The 21940-nt window shown below is 38.2% G+C and overlaps 1 protein-coding gene across 12 annotated transcripts in view; it reads left to right on the top strand.

Moving 5' to 3' along the window:
- SEMA6D (semaphorin 6D) overlaps positions 1-21940 on the top strand; it is a 686608-nt gene that overhangs the window by 121639 nt on the left and 543029 nt on the right. For 7 of the 12 annotated variants that reach the window (XM_074600709.1, XM_074600708.1, XM_074600720.1 and 4 more), the window contains one exon: positions 13485-13572. The exons of the other annotated variants lie outside the window; for them this stretch is intronic. The gene's annotated coding sequence lies outside the window, so the exon portion shown is untranslated. The remainder of the gene's footprint in view (positions 1-13484; positions 13573-21940) is intronic. 12 annotated transcript variants of the gene reach the window in all.

The raw sequence follows: 21940 nt of genomic DNA, 5'->3' as shown, positions 1-21940 counted from the left end.
TTTATTCCTCACAGTTATACTTGAACAAATTAGGACATTATAGAATCAGAAAGATAAGGTCAATTTCCTGACGGATACATAATTATTTTATGCAGGGTGGTTGTGCGTCTGTGTGTGGTGTAACTTTTTTCTCACTGTCTTGCTGCTCACAATGATTTTGACAAAGAAAGTAATTGCAGACAACACTAAAGAGTCTATAAATTGTTCCAAAGCCAAACCTTGTTGTAAACGAGCTTGTAAGAAGTCAGGAGCTTTGTAGATTATTTCTGTCTTTAGATGTTTGGCTTAATGACTTGTTTCCAATGAACCATTACTTGTGCCTCTGGAGTTCCCATAGAGGAAATTAAGCATTAAATTTTAAGTGCTAATTTTTTTTCATTTTCCACCTGCAATCCTAATTACAATTTTCAAAGTTTGCTGCCAGTGAGAATGGAAATATAGTTTAAAATAGAAAAAGAGTTAAAATTAATACAACTAAGGGTCATAACTCAGCACTAAGAAGGAGTGGTTGGAACTGAAGCAGAGAGACTTATGTTAGGAGCAAAATGTGCTGCCTAAAAATAAAAAATTCTTTGAGAAGAATTTTTCTGCAAAGGTAAGATCTAAAACTCCTTCAGTCCAGCGCAGAGACCCCTTTGCAGCACGCTGACCTAAGGATTAATCTTAAAAGTAATCAGTGAGGAGGAATTGATAGAGTCAGGCTAGAAATCGGGTGCTTTGCTGTGCTCCACTGTGTATCTTTGACTTGGACCTTGGCATTTGCTTTCTGTCTGCTCTCAGGTTACCTCAGGACCAAGAGGGCAGCAGGGCTGGGCTGCATGAACCGATCGAGGAGCAGCAGCCTTCTCCGGGCTGTTTGGTTTCCTGGGAGGGGACAGGGACTTGGTCTTGTGTTATGTCCTGAACTTACCAAACAGGTGGGGTTCTAGAAGTGTTAAACCTGCTGCGTGTGTGTGGGATTGCTTCAGTGGAAGAATGTCAGGAGCAGGTGTAACTGAGTGGCAGAGCAGGGCTATGGTTTATGGCTGAGCCTGCTGCTTGAAAGTGCATTATGCTTTTGTTGATATATAAGTAGATTTACCAGAGTAATGACTTTAGGATCTGGCTTATTATCTTTCACACATGAGATTTCCATTGTTATCACTCAACCAGTTATTCTTGCAGTAACACAGTTCTGTATAAATTATTTTAGCGTTTTTTTGTTTGTTTCTTATCATTCTTTTGAGCCTTAAGTGCTATTTCAATAAGATATTTTACTGTCTCTGTGCCAAAAAAGTTGTATCTTAATAAGCTTCTTGAAGACCCGTGTACTATTGCAGGTCTGTAGTGGTTAATGGTCGAGTTTGTTAGTTTTCGTGAACTGTTTCAAAGAGAGTATCTGTTTCTTTGTTCCTTGAAATGGAGATAAACATGTTCCTGCTTCACAGTGGTGTGCCGTCACAATGAAATTATATGCTGGATATTTTAAGCAAGACACTGAGATTTGTTGGGTTAGTTTGTTTTGGTTGGGTCTAGAGGATGGGCAAGATGAAACGGAGATAAGGAGTTCTAAATTCTACTGTCTGCTGTTAGATTCTGTCCTGCAAGAATGCAGGTAGCAAGCACGCCCTAATCTGTCATTCCACATGCACTGAACAGAAGACTGGCAATTTTCCTGTGTATCTCACTTCAGGTTCACAGAGTGCTTTGTAGATGATGGGTGATCCTCACAGCAGCTCTGTGAAACAGGAAATCAGAGATACCATCAGTCAGATGTCAAGTGGGGAAGCGATGCTGCAACTGTGAGTTCCATCTAAAGCAGCCTGGCTGAGGTTGTACTTGTTGAGTTTTCCTGTGTATAAAGTTAAGTGTCTCATTTTCTCTTCAAGGAAGTAGTGGTTTTCCATTAAACTTTGGTTTCTTTCTTGAGAGTCGGAGGCATTGGAAGAAGGACAAAAATTAAAACTTAATTGAAATAAAAGGAAACAAATGATCCATGTTTTCTTCTGTGACTCTTCTGAGGATGAAATATGTTTGAGGCGGCTCAGCGGTGTAGGGAAAGGAAGGATCCTTTAAAATCCAAATCCAGTTTTGAAGTAATCTCTGTGTTTGTTTGTTTTGTTTTTTGTTGTTTTTTTTTCTTTCAATAAATCAGTGTTATTCCAGCAAACTGTCTGCTCCAAGCAGTAGGATGCAATCTGCTTTTCCAGAGACATCTAGCAGTTCCCATCCAAGCGTGCACTGGTGGGGCTGCAAGCCCAGGCAGCAAGCTTTGCTGAAGACTGGGCTAAATGGTTCTGTAAATGGAGATTGCTCAAATGAAAGAAATGGAGATTCTTCCTGTGTGCCCAGTGCACTGCGAGACCACTAGAGACACTGGTCTATCTTAATACTGGCTCCAGGCTCTCTTCTGATTCTTCGTTTCTTCCTGTGTTAGGGTACTGGAGAGGTAATTCAACAAGAGCAAATCTGTCTGAATATGTTATGCAATTAGATGGCCTGTTTATAAAAAGATTTTGCCTGTTCCCTTTCTTGTCGGCCAAAGTTCTGAGAGATTTGGGAAATCTGCAGTTAAAGTGAACTATGTTCACGTTTTAGGTGTTAATTTTAATATGCATGTCATGTTTGAAAATGTCAGCAGAAAAGACTGAATAATACTTGTTGCGTATAAATCTGAAGTACATAATTGCTCCAGCTGACATGTATGAATGCACTTTCATTATCGTGTCAAGAGGACACTTTGTGCTTGCAAATGAACAATGTTTGGGGTTGGCAATAAAACGGGAAGCACTTGCTTAAATAAAGTTTATTACAGCTTTTTAGAAAAATGTAATTATGAAGTGTTCATACTGAATGAGAACACTGTTTTTGAAGTGTTAACTTTAATATGAAAATGGAGTTATGGTTTAAAGGGGAAGACTGTGTGGTGTACAGGGTTTACTAAAGTGAGCACGATACAAATGTGAAATAAAGCTATTTGATTTGCCTGCCCACACAATATTCAGTGGGTATGTGAGCTGGTTCCACAAACTAGACAAGGACATACACTACTTTATCTTACTGCCAGGGAAACTAAGGAAGGGATGGTATGGCAAGTACTATTACACTTGGATGTTCACTAAAAGTTATTTGGAAACTTCTAATATTCACTGGTGCTAATGGACCTCTGGCCTGTTGTGTGGCTGTCTGCAGATATGACACATTACAGAGAACTACACAGGGATTTATATGTCTAACATAATCCAACAAATAAAATTATTTGAGCTCTAAACGTAGTTTTCCAACTTTCATGGGGAAAACGCATCCAAAACTCCTGTAAATTCCAAGGCATCAGAGGTGGTACTCAAATTTATGAGCTGCTGGCTACCAGCCTTCTGCCTGGTCTATTTGTTATGTGGAAGACATGAGTTAGGCTATGATTCTGACTCGTGTGTTGCTCTCGGTTTAAATCAAGGACTGCTGAATTATGGGTTGTAATCTCTGGAGAAGAACTGGATGAGTCTCCTGTGTAATCTGTTAATGTCACCTTTGCTGTAGAGTTAGGCAGTGTAGGGAAAAGTGGGATATGAAGCACCAGCTGGATGAAGCAAGTAGGAGAGATGCCGGAGGGTGTACTCTTAGCTGGTGGTGGACATAGCAGTCAGCAGCAGCTGGCGGGACCTGGAGATACACCCATCTGGGGGCTGGGGACAGTTTAGCCTGGGAAACTGGGAAATGTATTGATTTATCACCTCCACACGACATCCTCTGCCAGCAAGACTGTGATGGAGCCTCTGGCATCAAATGAAAGCTGAAGCCCTGAGGGAGCACAGATGGCAGTATTATTTTTCACTGTGATGAATTCCCTCTTGTAGGTACTTTTTGCACACCTCCATGCTAGCAGGAGTGAATCTCATCCACTCTGCCTTCAGGAGTTAAGAGGAACTTGTTTAATGTCTTTTGTGATTATTTAGTATTTCTATTGCTATGTAAAGATAAGCAACTACTCTTAAAAGAATGCTCTCTGAGTAAGTTTCCCAATTCCATATTTTCCTTTGTTCTTTAGAAGATTTTTCAGAAACTCCAGCCATGCTGCTGTGTTTAAAAGAATAGTGATTGTCCCAGCAGTGAGGGAGATTTTGCACAAAAGAACAATTCAAGTCATATGAAAGCTTCACTGTCCATTTAAAGAGAGAGTTTAGACGTGTTTCCTGTAGCTCCTGTATTTTTGTTTGCATTTAAAAAACTGTGTAACTTTAGTGTGTCTCCTACTTGTCTACAGATGCATTTCTGCTGTTGGTTGTGTTTTGTTGTGTTGGGGTTTTTTTTTGTTGTATTATTTTTAGGAAATAACAAAAATAAAATTAAGCCCGTTTAAAAGTCTTTCCTTCTCTTTTGGACAGGAACTTCTCAATAAAATCTTGTCTGCTCTGCAGCTTCCCTCTAACGTGCTTTCTCTGGTTTTGATAACCTCTTGGAGGTTTGGAGATGCTCATATAAGTCTTTTCCTGTAGAGTGGCACTTGTAATATGAGTGCTGCCATTCAGTGAAAATTCTCATAAGAAAAGATATCTTCTGATGTCCATAGAATCGCATATCTTCCAATAGCCTCAAACATGTAGGGTATTGAGGAGCTCTAAAAAGGTGAGATGCTGCGTATAGTTGAATGGCATCACCCTTTTATTTTCAAGCTGTTAAACTAACAACTATCTGTGTTTCTGTGTGTCTGCTGTTTCTTTCTGGCATGCCAAAATGTCAGTCTCTAGTGAGAGCTGATGGTAGCAAATCAGGAAAAAGTGTTTAAAATAACTTAAAAATTATTATACTTTTTTTTCCTTTCATACTTAATTACCTGTGCAAGTAAAGAAAGACAATCCTCTCCTAGAGCTAATTTTATTTCCCTTGCTGAATCAAGCAGTAGACACAGAGACAGAAAATACAATAATCCCCTTAATGAAAGTTGGGGTTTATTACTAAGCATAATATTTTCCAAGATTGTGCATTAAATATCAAACTTAAACTGGTTGAAGCAAAGCTATGTAGCACTGGAGCTCTCTCTGCATCCTTAACTTGCATTGTATATGTGTAGTACCTTGTCCCTGAGATCACAAATAGTATTTGTACTATCAGTTCTAAACATAGTAGTGAGAATAAAGACAGAGCGCTCAGTATTATTGGTATTTTTAGATTACATAGCACTTCTGTAACCTCCTGGGTTTTGTGTGCATTGCCAACTATTGCATGTTAATTTAAATCAAAATAAAAGAGATAGTAGGATGGGCCCTTGTTGATGCAGCAATACCAGGTGTGCTATTATAAGGCCAAGGAAATGTCAAAAAAAAATTCTGTTGACCTCATAATGTTCCTACATTCTGAAAGGAAGGCTGCCCCCCACCCCCAAAGTCTGATTTTAAACTGCTGGACCACTTCTGTTGGGTTTTTTGTTTTGTTTTGTTTGCTTTTTTTAATGGATGCTGCGGATAAATGTTTAGAAATAAAAAAAGATCTTTCATACGTATACGAGCATACCTTCACATACTAATGATTGACTGGGATTTGCTATGGTGCTGCTGTGAATGCTAGAGAAGGCACTCCCATCTCTCAAAAAAAGGGGAAAACTCTGCTGGCTTTACATAGTGGCTCAGTGGATGTGACGTCTTACTGCTCATGGTCTAATGTCATTGGAAGTCAAATGCTTCCAATGGAACAGGCAGTGACACGATGCAAACTAATCATTACAGTTCCAAGGGTATGACAGCGGACTTGTGTTAGCAGTCTGATGCTAAAGAGTGCTTGTATTTGATTTTAAAATCAGATGATAGGCAACTGACTTTTATTTTTAATTCAAGTAAGAAGTTTAGCGTAGGCTGAATGTGTCCTAGATTATATTTTAAAGTTTTGTTTTGTTTTTTGTCAGGAGCATGTCAAACACATGTATTCATGGATCTAATGAGATGAGTAGTACCAATTTTATCGATTTCACTGAACTACAGATTTATTTATAATGTGTGGAGAATTCCGACAGTGGCAGAGAAAATGTTATTTTTTCAATAGCTACAAAATGCCTTTGTGTTATTACATTTTTGGGCACACCACAGCACTGGAAAGAATGTGGTGCATCACTTATTCATGTGAGCTGGTTAAAATATACTGTTGAAAACATATGGTTGAAACATACTGTTAGGTTTCTTACCATAAAATAGCAGTATAGACTTGGAGATGAGAAGTTCAGGTTCACTTTACAGAGAAGTTGTTTGTTGAAACAAATACCACTATAGTTGTGATTTTTGTCTGCAACAGTAACACGAGTCCCCAAACTTTTAAGACCATGAGGGACCTTTATGTCTAGGCCAACACTCTCCACAGCCCTATAAATAGACTTTACCCACAGGTACTTGTGGCTAGCTCATTGGTTTGACTCGAGCATACCTATTAGACAGGGCTGAGTTATACCTTGAGGTAAAGGCTCTAAATGATAAAGAACTCATCTTGTTCTTGGGTGAGGTAAGCTAATGTCTTATCTTCCTGTGAGAATTTTGCCTTTTTTTTTTTTTAACTTGGCTGATTTCATTTTCCTTGCATGTGATTTTATTATGCTGTTGCCTGTAACTTTAAAAAGTGTCACTGCAGACCCAGGAATTCAGTGTTTCTGATGTTTACATTTCTAATTCTCACTTTTTGAGATTCTGACAGCAAAATTACAATGTCACTTTAGCACCAGACAAATGGCAGACTCATCGGCAAGTGTCTGGACTTAAGCCTTCATAGAAAACCTACAGTACCTTTAGGTGGTGCCGTTATTTGTTTCTTAACAGTCTGAGGAAAAAAAAAAACAGCAAACCCAAATCTTTCTATAAAAAGATGATTATACTGTGTGTATTTGTACCAAAAGGCATAAAAGAACCTGAACATATAGTCTCACGCAAGATATTGCTCTGCTGTTTACAGGAAAGATTCAAGACTACTCTGTTGGAAATAAAATAGTCATAAAGAATGGCTGCAACACTTTATTAGCTTAATGATTGTTTGTGTATTTAATTATTTCATTATTAGCTCCTGCTGTGCACTCTGTGTTTGTGAGAAGACTGAGAGATTCATGGGAACTTTCAATTCTCGGTAACGAAGAAAGATTACACTTGCTCAAAATTTAGTTAGTTTTCTTCATATGGAAAAGAAAAGGTATCATACAATTCTCCATTGGCCGAAAAGGGAGAAGGGAATGACTATTTCGCTTTGGGATGGAAGAAACTGGAAGCACACAATCTCTATAGACACATAAATAATCTGTTTATTTCACCTGCAAGAACACATAGGAAAGCATAACTAAATTATAGGTAGTACGCTGTGTGGATTTAATTACAAATTGATTAGGGGTTTGCAAAAGAGTTGTTCAATTCTTTATTCTTTTAAAGTGTTATTTTAGGTTGTTCAGTAAGTTCTGTCATGACAAAAGCAGATTTGAAAATGTCAGTCACAGCTCAGCATTTTGCAAAGTCAAATTTGTGTTTTCAGGTGTTTTAAATGTGAATTCAGCACATTTCTGTGGTTAATCTCATCACTGGGTAATGTTTTAGATAAACCTAAGGAAAGGATGGTAAAAAATGGTTAAAATTAAATTACAACACGTCATATCGAAACAAGAATGTCTTGAGAAGGGAGCCAGGTAATTGCTATAGTGTCTTCTTAATTCTGTCTTGCATCCAAATTCCAGAGAGAATGAGAAAGAAACCACCGTCATTTCATAGTCATAGTGTCAGCCCTGGTCATTTGATCCCCGAGTAGTTTGTGTCCAGTACCAATGCAGAGTTTGTGCAAAAGGGGATCTCTTTAAGATGGATTGCAAATGTGGAATAAATATTTTCCTGTGGGGTTTGTTCGGGGTTTTTTTTGTTGGTGATGGTTTTGGTGGGTGATTTTTTTTGTGTTATTCAGGATTAGTTTTCAGGATAGTTCATGATTATTTTTTATTTGGCTGAAAATTAAAGAAATGGAACGTGCCAGAGTTCTGTTCCATCAAGAATATGAAACCATGTAGTTATCAGTTCAACTTCTCACCACCAAACCCCCGCAGGAACCTACTGGTTTTAAAGGTGTCAAATCTTAACAGGATGATAAATTCTGAACTGACCAAGCAAACTGAAGAAATACTTTAATTTCATATATCGGGTCTAATGTTCTTCTGGTCAGATCTTTCATAGTTTATCTGTAACCCCAGTTAACCTTGAATATCAATTCTGATATTGCACTACTGGAAGATGTCAGCAGGCATGAAAGATGGTGATAGCGGTAAGTGAGAACTGAGCTACGAATTTGGGCAGAGTGGAGGAGTAATGTGGGATGCACAATGGTTATTGAGATGATCAGAGGTAAAGAAGTTAGGTAAAAGGCATTACAGTGTGATTGAACCATAAAAAGAGAAGTGGAGAGAAATGTTTTCCAGATTTCAGTGATGCGGGAAAAGGAAAGCCAAGAGGAAGCACGTCTATGTGACTGGGAGGACAGGTGTCAATAGGGAGCTTTCAGCATCAGGTTTGGTGTGTATAAGAAGGTTGCCAACCACTAGGCTGATGTGGTAAGCAGGTGATGTTTGAGACATACAAGACAGTAAGAGGACTGGTGCAACGTAGAATGATATATTATTAACGTAGAACACTCACTGTACTTTAAAACGACTCCCTGTGACTACTGTGCAGATCCCTTTGTCCTGTGCTACCTCTCTAAAGCTGATGTACCTTATTTTCAGAGTATATTTGCCTCATTTGACTGTTATCACCAAACTGGTATAGTGTATGTCATAAAGTGACGCCAGTGACAGCACTGCCAAAGTAGAGGGAATCTGCTTTTACTGTGCCTTAGTGTCATCTGCCTAGAGGTTTGCATGGTGAACTCATGGTGCTTCTGGCTCCCTGACCATAATTATCAGTGTTAATAATTATCAGTGACAATACAATAATTCTTGATGCTAAAGCTTTTGTACAGGAAACTAAAATTACACACTGGAGTTTCGAAGTCAAAGGAAATAAAAATTTTCTCTTTCCCCCCACCCCTGCCCCCACCTTCTCCATTATCTTGCTAGTTTCTGTCACTGTCTGTGCATGGTACTTGTTAGAGAGGCCACCTGGCACACTGAGGAGAATGTAAAGGAACTTAGGACATGTCTAAAAATGTGAGTGTCCTCTATTCATGAAGATGATTATGATGTCTAGTGCAACTTATTCCCACCGTGCCTTACCTTTTGGAAGATATGATGACAGTACAAATCTGAGTTAAGGATTATGAATTAGTAATTTATAGAGCATTTGTGGGTACTGACTAATAGCAAGCAGAAATTTGCTTTTCTAGCAAGCTAATTAAGAGAAACATCAGAGGGCTGGGAAGACAAGGAAGAAAACATAAGGAGAAAACTGAGGTGAATCTGAACGCTCCTTTGTGAGCGCTACGTTTTGTTACAGTAAGATTTATGGGAAATCCTATGTTATCAAGGTGAAATGTTAGATTCCATGGTAATCGCAGACAAATTTTGAAGACTTTATTGTAAGGCCATGTTCTGTTTTAAAACATGCAACATTTTATACATGAAGATGCTCAGTCCCTTTCTGATTTGGAATTTTGGGACAAAATATTCTTTTATTAACAAACACTGATTGATCAAAGTAAAACAAGTTTGTGAAAATGTATCAGAGGTGTTGAACTTCTGTCTCAATGCAGACTGCTTTCTGTCAGAAATCTGCATGGTTTTCTTAAGATTTTATGTAGGACCAAATTGTCTGGGAATGTTCCTTGCTGATGGGGTGGAAATCATTAACAGGGGAAAAATAAAAATTCAAGCAATTCCAGTCTTTCTGAAATTAAAAGAATTACAGTTTATGGAAAATGTCAGAAAAGTCCATTTTATATTCAACTAGCATAGGATCAAATTCCACGTGTTGAATAATGTTGTGAATCAGGAAATCATAGGTCAGGCTTTTGATCTTTTGTTTATTTATATGCAGAGAAGATCCCCTCTGACTTCTAAACTCCATATAATTTTACTAACATTGTCTCAAGTGATAATTTCTGTGGCATTTGGGCTGCTCACCTGTTCTCTGCTGACCTAGTTAGAATGGTGATTTAAATTTGGTATATTGTGTTTGTTATTTCTGATTAGCTGGGATGTAATCACTCCTTGAACAAATCTCATCAAGAGACTCGAGACTGTGTTGTATTTAGCTTGAATAAACAGAGAATAAATTTCTCTCTCTGATTTCATTCATTCATTTTAATCATCCCGTACACCTGAATTCAGTGCTAGTTTGCCATATTGAAGTATTCTTTCATTTTTGAGTCAAAGGCTGCTCAGCTCACACGTGATGGAATAAAAAAAACAGTAGACATGCGTAGGAGTTCTATCCTTGTTCACCCCTGAAGTCCCTGGGGTTAGAAAAACACTTAAACTTAGTCATTTTTTCCCCCCCTATATGTGTAGAGATCCAAACTTGTTATTTCAGTTTCCCCTCAACACAGGAACGAGGCCTCTGACACTTTATATGTGATTCAGCCTGATGCTTCACAGTACATAGGGAGCTTTATTCAAGAATGTAAAGAAAATACTTTAATTTCTAATGTCCCATGCCCAGTCAACAATATTTCCTTGTTGTGTAGTCATTGCCAAGCACTTATTAGTAATAATACTGGTAGCTATAACTGAGTACAAAAAACAACTGAACAATGACAGGTAAATTTGGCTTACTTAGTACCTTATATTAATGATAGTGCACAATGGCACAAACCTGTTAATGTTTGACTTGCATTGTTAGCACTTTTCAGCACTGTGAAAATACTGTCCCATGTTGCATGCGTTTTGTTTTAAAAGCATTTGGAAGTTCTAACTGTACAATGACGTGTATCTGTACTAAGGCTTTTGCGTATGAGCCTGATTTGTTCTCACAAAATGAATGAACAATTATGTTCTCAAAAGAGGATTTAGAAAGAGATACAGTATTAGACAAGATTGGAAATAAAACATGGGTAGTGAAAGATATTGTATTACACAAGTTAACTCCCAGAGTGTATTCCTGCATAATGATTTTGGCCATTACAGTGAAATAGTATATTAAGGGAATAAAAGATTGTCAATAAGGTATTTAAGCCTCCACTGCTGAACCTAGAATACTTATATTTTACCTTTTAATAGCAAATAAGATACTTCACCTTATCAAACTGCAATATGTTAGGAGAGAAACTCTGTTCCTTCAGTGTTGTATATCAGCCTCAGGGTGAAGGTGGGGTTAAATTCCTCTGCCTAATGCGCATTTGTTCTCATCGTAAAGCTAATTTTGTAATTTCTCACAAGACTGGCAATCTTGGGAGAAATGAGCTAGTACAGAGGTTAAATTACCTCTCACCCTAAAGGAGGCAAAGGATATTCTTGGGTGAATGGCTCAGCATGATACACATTACAGATAACTAAAGTGTTGCATAATACAAGTCTTGGCTTTTGGCTATGGAAAGAGCTTTAGTCCTGCTCTTAGTAACATAACTGTCTGGAAAATAATTAAAGATTTTTTGGAATAATTCAGTTTTACTGCAAGTCTTTAAAATCAGACTGTCCCATTTTATGTTGTCTGTTGACTACCCATCTCAGAATTTTCAGTAATGGCTGGAGCCATTAATGCAGTGACTTTATAGCTGAAGAATGTACAGTGCTGACTCTTTTGATGAAAGGTGCATTATAATGGAATCTAAGTACTATTTTTTGATTTATACAACAATAGGTGATAAAATCCCCTTTTTCAACAGAGCAATCAATCTAAAATTTTTGAAGCCCTCACATGGATGCTAATAGATTTAAAGACAAGAAACTGTGTAATGCCTTCAGTGATTACTTAAAATAAAGTTATTGAAATTAATTAATCTAAGAAAAGGTAGATGAAACCCACAAATCTGTTTAAACATATTTTGCAAACTGTTTCTTGGTTATTGTTTCTTGAAAGCACTAATTCTTCTTTCCAAAACAGACTAAACTGTAATAAAGTATAGAGCCATAGAAAGGGTTCAATAATAATCCTTTAATAACTTATTTAATGCCTGTTACACAACTACTTTTATGTAGTAGTAGATTAATTTTCATTTTTTTCACGCGGTCCATTTGAGAATTTCAAGAAATTGCTAGTTCAGCAGAAAGTAGGGGTATTAAAATATATGAGTGGTTATTAGGAGCCTTAAGAAAGGGAAGTATTTCAAGGAAAAGTGTGGATTGAAAGAAATTAGAGTGCCTATTAAAATTGAGATAACACAACTGTGGCTCAAAAAGTCGAGTGTTTCTTGACTGTGCAACATCCATTCATTAGCCAGTTGTGCAGAATTAAGGGGAGAGATCCAATTTACTTGGTGTTCTTTGATGTATCTGTGGAAAAATTGGATGAATTGATCAGGTTTTTTGGAGATGTTTTGGTTGGAGATGGAAGACATGGTGCTCAAATTGGCAGAGAATTTAATAGAGAAGAAAGATGAATGGGAAGTGAAATGATAACTTTGTAAAGTGGGCTGTGGGCTAGTAAGAAGGCAGTTGGCAAGCACAGATATCGATAACTTTTGTATAAATGTATAGAAACAATAATTAAAAATAATGGTTTGAAGGATCAGGTAAATTAAGGAGCTGTAATATATTGATGTTGATTTTAATCTCTTGATTAGTTCTGAATCACTTTTGGAAAATCTTTAATTCTAGATACATATTTAAGTTGACAGTATACAGTTTTATGTTAATGTGTGACTTTGATACTTATTAAAAAGTTGTAGAAAAAGCAAATCCATTGTAGAATGTAGTATTGCGATGAAGTTTGGGGGCCGGTAAGGGCTCATTTAAAAATAAGAGTAATACGGAACCAAATTTCTGTTAAGAACCAGGTAATAATAATTGTATTCAACTGGCAGCAAATGCAATGAACCAGATAGAAGACACTTATTTGTGAGTGTGAACCTTACAGTTGCCCAGAAAAAAGAATAACTTATATTAGGCAAGAGAAGAGCTCTCAGTATGAATTTTCAGCAGTAGGAAAGAAATGACTTTAACAGAAAAAATGGCCATTCAGTGTACAAGGAAAGAATGTTGTAGGTGAAAGACAAACAGAGAGGAAGGGGAGAAAGAATGCTTTTCTGTCCCCTATCCCTTGGTGATCCTTCATTCCCACCGAGGACAGAAGGGGGGAAAAAGGAGCGGGGGCGGGCAGGGCCAGAGACATGGAAGGTAAAGATCAACAACAAATGCATGGTTTCTTTCTTTTTATGTATCGAATGACTGTGACTGGCTTTTTTCCATGATTTATTTTCTGAGAATGTGCTTCATAATAATAAATACTGCAACAGTAAATGCTAGAGTAAGGTCCAGTGCAAGTTACAAAATATCCTTTTCGTTTCTGAAATAGCATCAGTAGCAGATAATTTTCCAATAGTGCTCTGAGATTGAAGTGTGTTGAGCTTGAAACTTTTCAGTTTTTATTCTTTTTAATGTTTTATTTTAATCAGTGCCCTTTCTTCCTGCATAGGGAAAAGCTGGCTTCTGTGACATCTGTTATATGACTGAAACTATGAATTTCATCCATTACTTCCAACATCTCGGCTTTGTGTAGATGGGTGAGTAGATGTCATGGTTTTGGCCAAATCAGCCAATGGCCGGTGACAGATGCTCCCCCCCAGCCTCTCGTGCACGGAGAGGAGGAGGAGAGATAAAGAGTTTTAAGAGTTTAGAAGAAACTACTTTAATGAAATATTAATAATAAAATAAAAAGGAAAAATAATGAAAAAGATACAGTATATACAAAACTGTATTAAGCTCCCAGGATGACATCACCAGCAGGCACTGGGGAAGTCCCAGGCTGGACTCAGCAATGGGTGGGAACTGGGTTCCAGAGTTGGAGTCAGGAACACATGGATCGGGATCAAAGGCAGATGAATAGATAATGTCCTCCTTGGACATCAGCTATTGAAGGAAGAGAGTTGACCCTTTGATCCCTCAGCTTTTATACTGAGCATGGGGCAGATGGGATGGAATACCCTGTTGGTCAGTTTTGGGTCACCTGTCCTGTCCGATCCTCCCTACAGGTGGGACCCCTTTATGCCCCTCTGCTTCCAACCCTCCAACGGGGCAAATAATGAAATTAGCTGACCTTGGTTGCTATAGCAATAAGCATAAGCAAGAGCCTCTCTGCATACTGTTCCTTGGCACAAACTGTCTTATCACTCTGAACGAACCATTTTAGACACAACACGCTGTTAATTTCAGAGAGTTAGAAGAGGCCGAGCTAAGAAATAAAATTACTGAACAGAAAGTTGGTTCTGTTTTACCTCAAACCAGGACAGTAGACATCTCAGATGCAGAATACATTTAACTGAGTTTCTTAAATCCTTTATCTACATGATCAGAGCTATTGGTAGAAATGGCTGAAGGAGAAATTTTTGATAATATGTGGACAAAGCTAAACAGTCATAGTAGGACAGTCTTAAAAGTTAATAATAGCAATGATTGTAAATCTGAGAAGGTCAAGAAATTATTACCATCAACAAAAATAGGTCCTATGGAGTTGTTGGCATCATTTTTCTTGTTCTGACTGTTGTTTCTACCATTATGTACTGTTAATCATAGAATCTTCATGGTTGGAAAGGACCTTTATAAGGAAGTAAAAGCTCCTTCAGTAGAGTCTCTACCTGTTGTGTGTCTCTTACCTGCCAGAAGTAGGTCATGTGAATAAGCTGCCCACGTTCTACGTTATCAAACTAATAGTCAGTTTTATACCCCTCAGTAAGGATCTTTACTGTTTGCTGGCCGTGTCATGGCATCCAAACACTTTCTTTCTCCTCCAGCTTTTGATAGTTTGAGTGATGTTTCTGATTTCTTTTCTGACATCTGCGGAAGCAGCCCTAGCAGCACAGGGAAATGACAGGGAACTCCCCTGACAATGTTAACATCTTCACACACAAGAAGGACCATTAAAGTCAAAACTGCTCCATACCTGCTTTAGATCTGTCACCCCATGAATGTCCCGATATGCTGATTGTGTGGGAAATCCAAATAGCTGCCTCACCCTGAGAGAGCCGCTGACACCATTTCCAGAAGAACCGTATTTTCAGAACAGTTTCGCTTACTCTGTGCAAATCTCTCTCTTACTCTCTCTAATTTTTAAATGAGGTTCTTTGTGTCTGTCACCTCCCTGCTACATGTAGATTGTGTGTCAGGGGGCTGACACACAAAAGACCTCAATCTCTTAAGAAGCTGCCACCAGAACACCTAATAGACTGTCAGTTTGAATGTTTAAATGAGACACAGCAAGGGAGAGAATAATGCTTTTAACAAAAGGGTGGTGGGTAGACTAGAAAAAACTCAGCTCCACTGACAAGGTAGCTGGAAATGCAGTACTTGCAGTAGAAGGGAGGTACTGATGAAGGCATCAGTGCTCAGATTTGGGCTCCTAACAGGAAATAGAGAAAGCGTTTACGGCTGTAGAGAGAAGCAGTTAAGTTAGTGTTAGAATTACATCAAGCAGATTGTCTCCTTCGTAGGATGCAGTGTTGTCTCCCCTTGTGATCATCATTGTTAGAGTGGTATTTTGAAGCTACATCTGTGTATATAGTACACGTTGCTGCATGACTGAGCCCTACAAATTAGTGTTTGTACATCTTGCAGGTGTTTATGCCGCTACAGGTAGGTGCATCTTCAAAACTACACATGGCATTATTTGGGTTAGGGATTCAGAACTTAATTCCTGTATGTCAGCAGCATCTCAGATTGCCTTGCTCACGAATGAAACAGGGAAGGTAAGAAATTGCAGGAAAACTTTTGTTTTACTTTGTGCAAGTGATCTATTTGAACATTGCCACTATCAAAGCATATTCACTTTGGTACACGTTTCTTTTTCAGTAAGGCCTATTTCTTTAAAGCTGTGGAATCATAATTTGGTCCTCATTTTTTTCACTTGCCACATGTGCCACTTCTTCCTGCCCAAAAATTAAAAGCAAATACACTTTGATTTTAGGTTTTCTTTTAATGAATGTAACTGTAATTAATTAACTCATACTCTGTGCAAATCCAGTTTCACAGAACGGTGTATTTCTCTTGAACTGTATGTTTGACAGTTGTTCACTGAAACTAAGAGATTGGTTACATAAATTGCATGTTATCATTTCAGCTCTGCTGGCTGACAGACAGCAGTCAACAGTTACAAGCGGTGGAACAGTGTTTCTACCATGAGTAGAAAAGCATTGTTTAATAACAAATGAAAAATCTGTGGGAGGAAAAGTTATCCCCCATGATCTATGGGCACAAACGTTTCTTCATATGTTTATAGAAATAAAGTGTGTTGAAAAGAGCATATACAGGTCAGAACTACTTGTCTCTGTCGTAATGTTGAGAAAGTACTGCAATTAAATCATATATTGCTGCTTCTTTATACTTGTCTTACCTATCTGATGTGGTGTTAACATTGGGAAGGTATTCAGCTGCAATCTCTCCCATGTGATCTCTGCATCATAATTTGGTATCCAGTTCATTTATAGTGTGGGACAGTTAAAAAAACATTTCCAAATTTCATTTTACAGAGATGAGTGCTCTATAGACAATTGCAAAGAAATTGCAATACTTAATTGTATAGAAAATGCAATATTTAATCTGCATTTAAAAAAGAACATGTTAATATAGAAGGTTTTTAGAGGGTGGCAGTTCCAGAGTTGCAGCCTTATGACAGTCTTCAGGTATTTGTGGCATATTTCAAAGCCTGGTGGGTTTGAAAAATCTGCGTGGGCTCCCTTTACAAAACTGTTTTGTGTCATATTACTGGAAATTATCTGTCTGAATATTACCTTCTTTCTTTGCTGTCTTTTTCACGTGTATTTGTGGTGGGGAGAGAGCTCTAAAATAATTGATTCTTTAGTCTCAGAGTAAGGATTGGTGAACAGTTCACGTCTTGAAAAGTCAATTTGATGGTACCCAGTAGTTCCCAGTAGCCAGAGACTTGTGTGAATTAGCTTTATATTATTTTTATGATTTTTTTTTTGGTGAGATTTCTCTTATGTCTTTGCTTTACTCTATGCATGTAGTCATGAGTAAGTCTTTACTTTTAAAAAATACGGGTATGCACTTGATGTTGCAATCCAAGATGTTTTCTAGTATGTATGAAATAATAATAAGGGAAATATTAGAAGTTTTTTAGGTTTGCATGAGAAAGGGCATATAAAGCAAACATTAATGCTGCTGTAATAGAACATGATTTTTCATTTATTTATTTCAGTGTCTGATTTCTGTCTCATTATTGGGAAGTCATTAAGATAACAAGAATTTCAACACACTAAAAAAATCCTGTAGGATAACAACTGAAACTTACTTCTACGCACACTACCTTATTACAGCAGCTTTTTCTGATTCCATCTTGAACCTGTTCACTTGTGGACAGTATTACCACCTTTAACTCAGTTGAAATGTGCTAGGTATATATCCAATATATCAAAAATATAAATATATTCAAACCGATCACTTTTTATTTTAACTATCTACTTTCCCATTCTGTGTTCAGAACAAAAAAATCTAATAAATTTGAGCATTTATGTTTCAGTGTATTAGAGGGAAAATAATATGGAATTTACATATATATATATATATATATATAAATAAATAAAATTTTTATATAGAACTCTACCAGAAAAATGCAAGTCATCTTCTGTACCTGTGCTGCTTCCGTAATGCGAAGCATCAGTGGTGACCAAGCTTACTTTGCAGTATCTTGACGTGCCACTATCTGACCTAAGACAGGAGCTAGATGCTGTGGCAGTAAAGTAACTGCACTTGGTCTGTTCTTGCACCGCTTGTTACCAGCACCAGAGGGGTTTGCATAGGCTCTAGAGAAAGTTTTAGTCTTCAAGGGTAGGTGTATTTCCTCAGCTAGAGCAGTCTTTGCTGTGTCCAAGCAGCTAGAGGACTGTAGGAAAGGTACTTTTGTTGTAGTGAGGGGTTTTTTTGTTGGGAGACAAGACAGACAAGTCTGAATACAATGATGTTTCCCTGTTTACTGCTGTTTCCTGTTTATACAATTGGGTTTTAGAGCTTAAAGACTGAAGTGGTACAATGGGAATGCAGACGGAAGCTGTTGGTTGGTGTGTTCTTTAATGACTTAAACCCCACTTACAAATGTAACCTAAAATCCTGGCGGAGTTTCCTTCCTCTAACTTGGTTGCAGACAGATTTTCTGTACAGACGCAATATATGTTACAACCTAAATATGTATTTATCAAAAGGAAAATCCAGCTCATGCTCTCTCCTGTGCTACATTCTTTTTTCTGACCATCTAGTTCTGTAAAAAAACTTCTGTGCTTGGAAAGCTGTTCGGGCTCTGAGCACAGAACATGATTCACGCACTTGAAAGGATCGTTTTCAGATGTGTTTACTACAAGAAGGCCATTTCAGAAAATGTTTGGCCTCAGGGGAAAAATTTCTAGAAAGTTAATTAGCATTCACATGCCACCTCATGGAGTTGCTCTAAATTGTCAAGCTTGTTTGAGTGTCTTTATACTGCTATAGATTGATGTGTGCTGGAGAGGAAGAGCCATCCATGTTCTCAATAAATGGCATGGCTGGTAGGTCTGCAGATCTTGCAGTAAATCCAGGCTTTAGGCTTTTGTCATGCATTCATTTTGGAAACTCTAACCAAAGACCCTTCTGCTTTCTTCAAGAAAGAAGGAAAGAAGAGGTCTGCTTCTCACTGAGAAAATAAAATACCTTTCCAGTGCTTGGATTTATTCCATGATGATTTTCTGTGGAAATTGGACTTTTTTTAAAAAAATGAGTGGCCCAAAAAAGAAGCCATTTTAAGTCGGCCACTGTCTCTTTCTTCCTCCCTAGCCCTGAATGCTGGATCTGCTCATGCCTTTGGCTACCTGTTTTGCTGATAACTTGCCAATTAACAGGTGGCAAGTCCCATGTTGCTGAATGTTATTAAATAAACAGTTTTCCAGATGGCTATAATATTACATCTTTAAATAAAAGTACACAAGCTTAGTGTCAGCATCTTATTTATGGAGTGCTTTTGGCTCCTGAACTGCTTGTTGAAATTGTTGTAAGCCATTTGGTCACTGAGAAGTAATTGTGTATTACTGTAGACAACAAGCTGTTTGCATTAATTAGCAATCAAAGCATATTGCCAAATGGGGAATAACGTGTCTTTGACATCTCTGCAGATCCTGGTAACTGAAGCAGTGCAAAACCATGGATTCTCCTTTGCTGCATGTTTATAGTATGAACTTCCAGTCCATCTGCCAAATCACTAGGGCAACAGCTGGTAGAAATAAAATCTAAGGTTGGAGAAAAAGCATATAAAGGTACAAGGGAGTTTGAAAAAAGACATTGCCTTTTGCAGTAGAAGAAGCTTTTGTGAACATTTCATGCAGTTTCCAAAAAGGGAAAACTCTGAATGTTGTCTTGTTCATAAGCCTGCTCTTTTCACTTGATAAGGAAGAGATGTAGTAAGTGTGATCATAAGTAACTTGAACCAGCTTTAGGGAAACACAATAAAGCTTGATAGAAGGGCAAACCTTCTGAATGTAACGCAGTAAGCTACCTTAGACGAGACAACGGATGGTACTGATCACATGGAATTAACACCAGAAAGGATTAAAATCTTGCCATTCTCTGTCTCTCCCACTGTATTTCATAGAATCATAGGGTTCAAGGGACCTCTGGAGATCATCTCCTGCCAGAGCAGGGTCACCTAGAGCAGGTTGCACAGGAACACGTTCAGGCAGGTTTTGAATGTCTCCAGAGACGGAGACTCCACCACCTCTCTGGGCAGCCTGTGCCAGGGCTCTGCCATCCTCACAGGAAAGAAGTTCCTCCTCATGTTTAGGTGGAACTTCCTATGCTCGAGTTTGTGCCCATTACCTCTTGTCCTGTCCCCAGGCACCACTGAAAAGAGCCTGGCCCCATCCTCCTGACACCCACCCTTTAAGTATTTATAAGTGTTGATAAGATCCCCCCTCAGTTGTCTTTTTTTCCAGACTGAAAGGCATTGGAGTTAAATCCATTTATCTCCAGACATCAGTGCCTCCACCGACGTACAGTTGCATGCAGAAGGTGCCCTTAGCTTGAACAGTTACTTGTGATATCCTTTTTTCATTAAAAATAGTTGAAAGAGCATTAAAAGACTGGGTAAAAACTTTGCAAGAAATCAGGAACTTTGTTCCATGTGGACAAAGAGGAGTAAAGATTAAAAAAAATCATCTAGAATTGACACTGCAAATAATGCTATGGGTTTTTTCCCCATTAGCCAATTAACTTTTCCCTTCCCTTGTAAAATATTAATATTATGTGATATCAAATGGATTCTGAACAGCAATACTATATGATACGCGCTTAGAAAATACTGCGATTCTTAGTATTTCCTGTGTTTTTCTTCCTCAACAAAGCTTTTTGAAAATGTTCTTATTAGTAGGAAAGTTTCCTGTGAAAAATGAGGGCTGAAGAGCCCAGAGTAGTCTGGATCTAGTGGCAAAAACATTCATACGGAGGCTGGGAGCTGTGGGTTTAAAAGTTTAGAACCCCGGGGCTTCGCATGCCTTCCTTGCTTGGTAGTCCCAGCTGCAATTTTTGGTCACGTGTTCCTGTTTGCCTTTTTTTGTCTGATGACCAGAGAAATCTTTGTTGACAAAGTTTGTCAGGATTTGTATGTTTCTAGGAAAAACTAAGTATTAACTACATGCCTTTGTCCTTTAAAATCAAACTAATTGTATAAGTTTAAGGTGGCTTTAAGAATTATCTCCCTGGACCTGTGCAGAGTAACTGCGTGTGTCACTGGGAACAGTTGTGCTGCTGTGGTGGATTGCAATCATTTTCTGTATGTGTTTTGTAGTGTAAGTGATAAGACCAGTTCTGACTCCAGTGCTTTGAAATGTGGCATTTTAAATTATTGAATGAATGGGAGTTGAGTGCTAAAGTAGTTTGGGGGCCTTTTAAATAGTTTGAGAGTCGTGTTTTGTTGCAGTAGCTACCAGACGCCAGCCAGAACAGCAGTACACATATGAACCTAGGCATGCACATTTGTACCTAGCTAGTAAACATGGTTATTTGAAATCCAGCTTCTGCCTATTCTTTTGTGTTTTGTAGAGGGCATAGATAAAATGGGAGAGAGGAAGGAAAAATACATTCAAATGCAGATCAGTGCTTTGCATTTCGACTTTTTTGAAGGAATGCATGTATTGGGAAATGCATGTATTCATTTATGCTATGCTTAAGAATTAAAAATATTTGCTACTAAAATAGCCAGGTTCTCTGAGTTATTAAGCACAGTATAATGAACCCTTTGCAGAAAATAACTAGAATGTGATCTATGTCTGCAGAGGAAGCAAAGGAGCAAAACACATTAAAAAATAAATTAATGTAATGCAAAATAACCTTAGTTCCACTGCACAGAAATCTATAATTGCACTGATCTTGTTAAGCTGCTCTTCCAGAAGATGCTGCACATCCTATGCAGAAGTATAGTATGGTGATGAGCATCATTCAAAATTAGGATCTTTCGTATTCAAAGTGTTTCAGACATCCATTTAGTGTATGCAGTATTTCAGTGAAGCAAGATATTGTTTAGGCTGGAACTCTTAACAAACAAGTCCCACCAGGATTTATCTATATCAACAATCTGGACGAGGGGATCGAGTGCACCCTCAGTAAGTTTGCAGATTGACACCAAGTTGGGCGGGAATATTGGTCTGCTGGAGGGTAGGAAGGCTCTAGAGAGGGATCTGGACAGGCTGGATCGATGGGCTGAGGCCAGTGGTTATGAGGTTCAACAAGGCCAAGCGCCTGGTCCTGCACTTGAGTCACAAAAACCCCACACAGTGCTACAGGCTTGGGGAAGAGTGGCTGGAAACACGCCCAGCGGAAAAGGGTCTGGGGGTATTGGTTGACAGCTGGCTGAATATGAGCCAGCAGTGTGCCCAGGTGGCCGAGAAGGCCAACAGCATCCTG

This window comes from Larus michahellis, chromosome 9, assembly GCF_964199755.1.
Source record: "Larus michahellis chromosome 9, bLarMic1.1, whole genome shotgun sequence".
NCBI classification, from domain to species: domain Eukaryota; kingdom Metazoa; phylum Chordata; class Aves; order Charadriiformes; family Laridae; genus Larus; species Larus michahellis.
The sequence above is the reverse complement of the archived record's forward strand: the minus strand, read 5'-3'. Positions and strand labels throughout refer to the sequence as shown.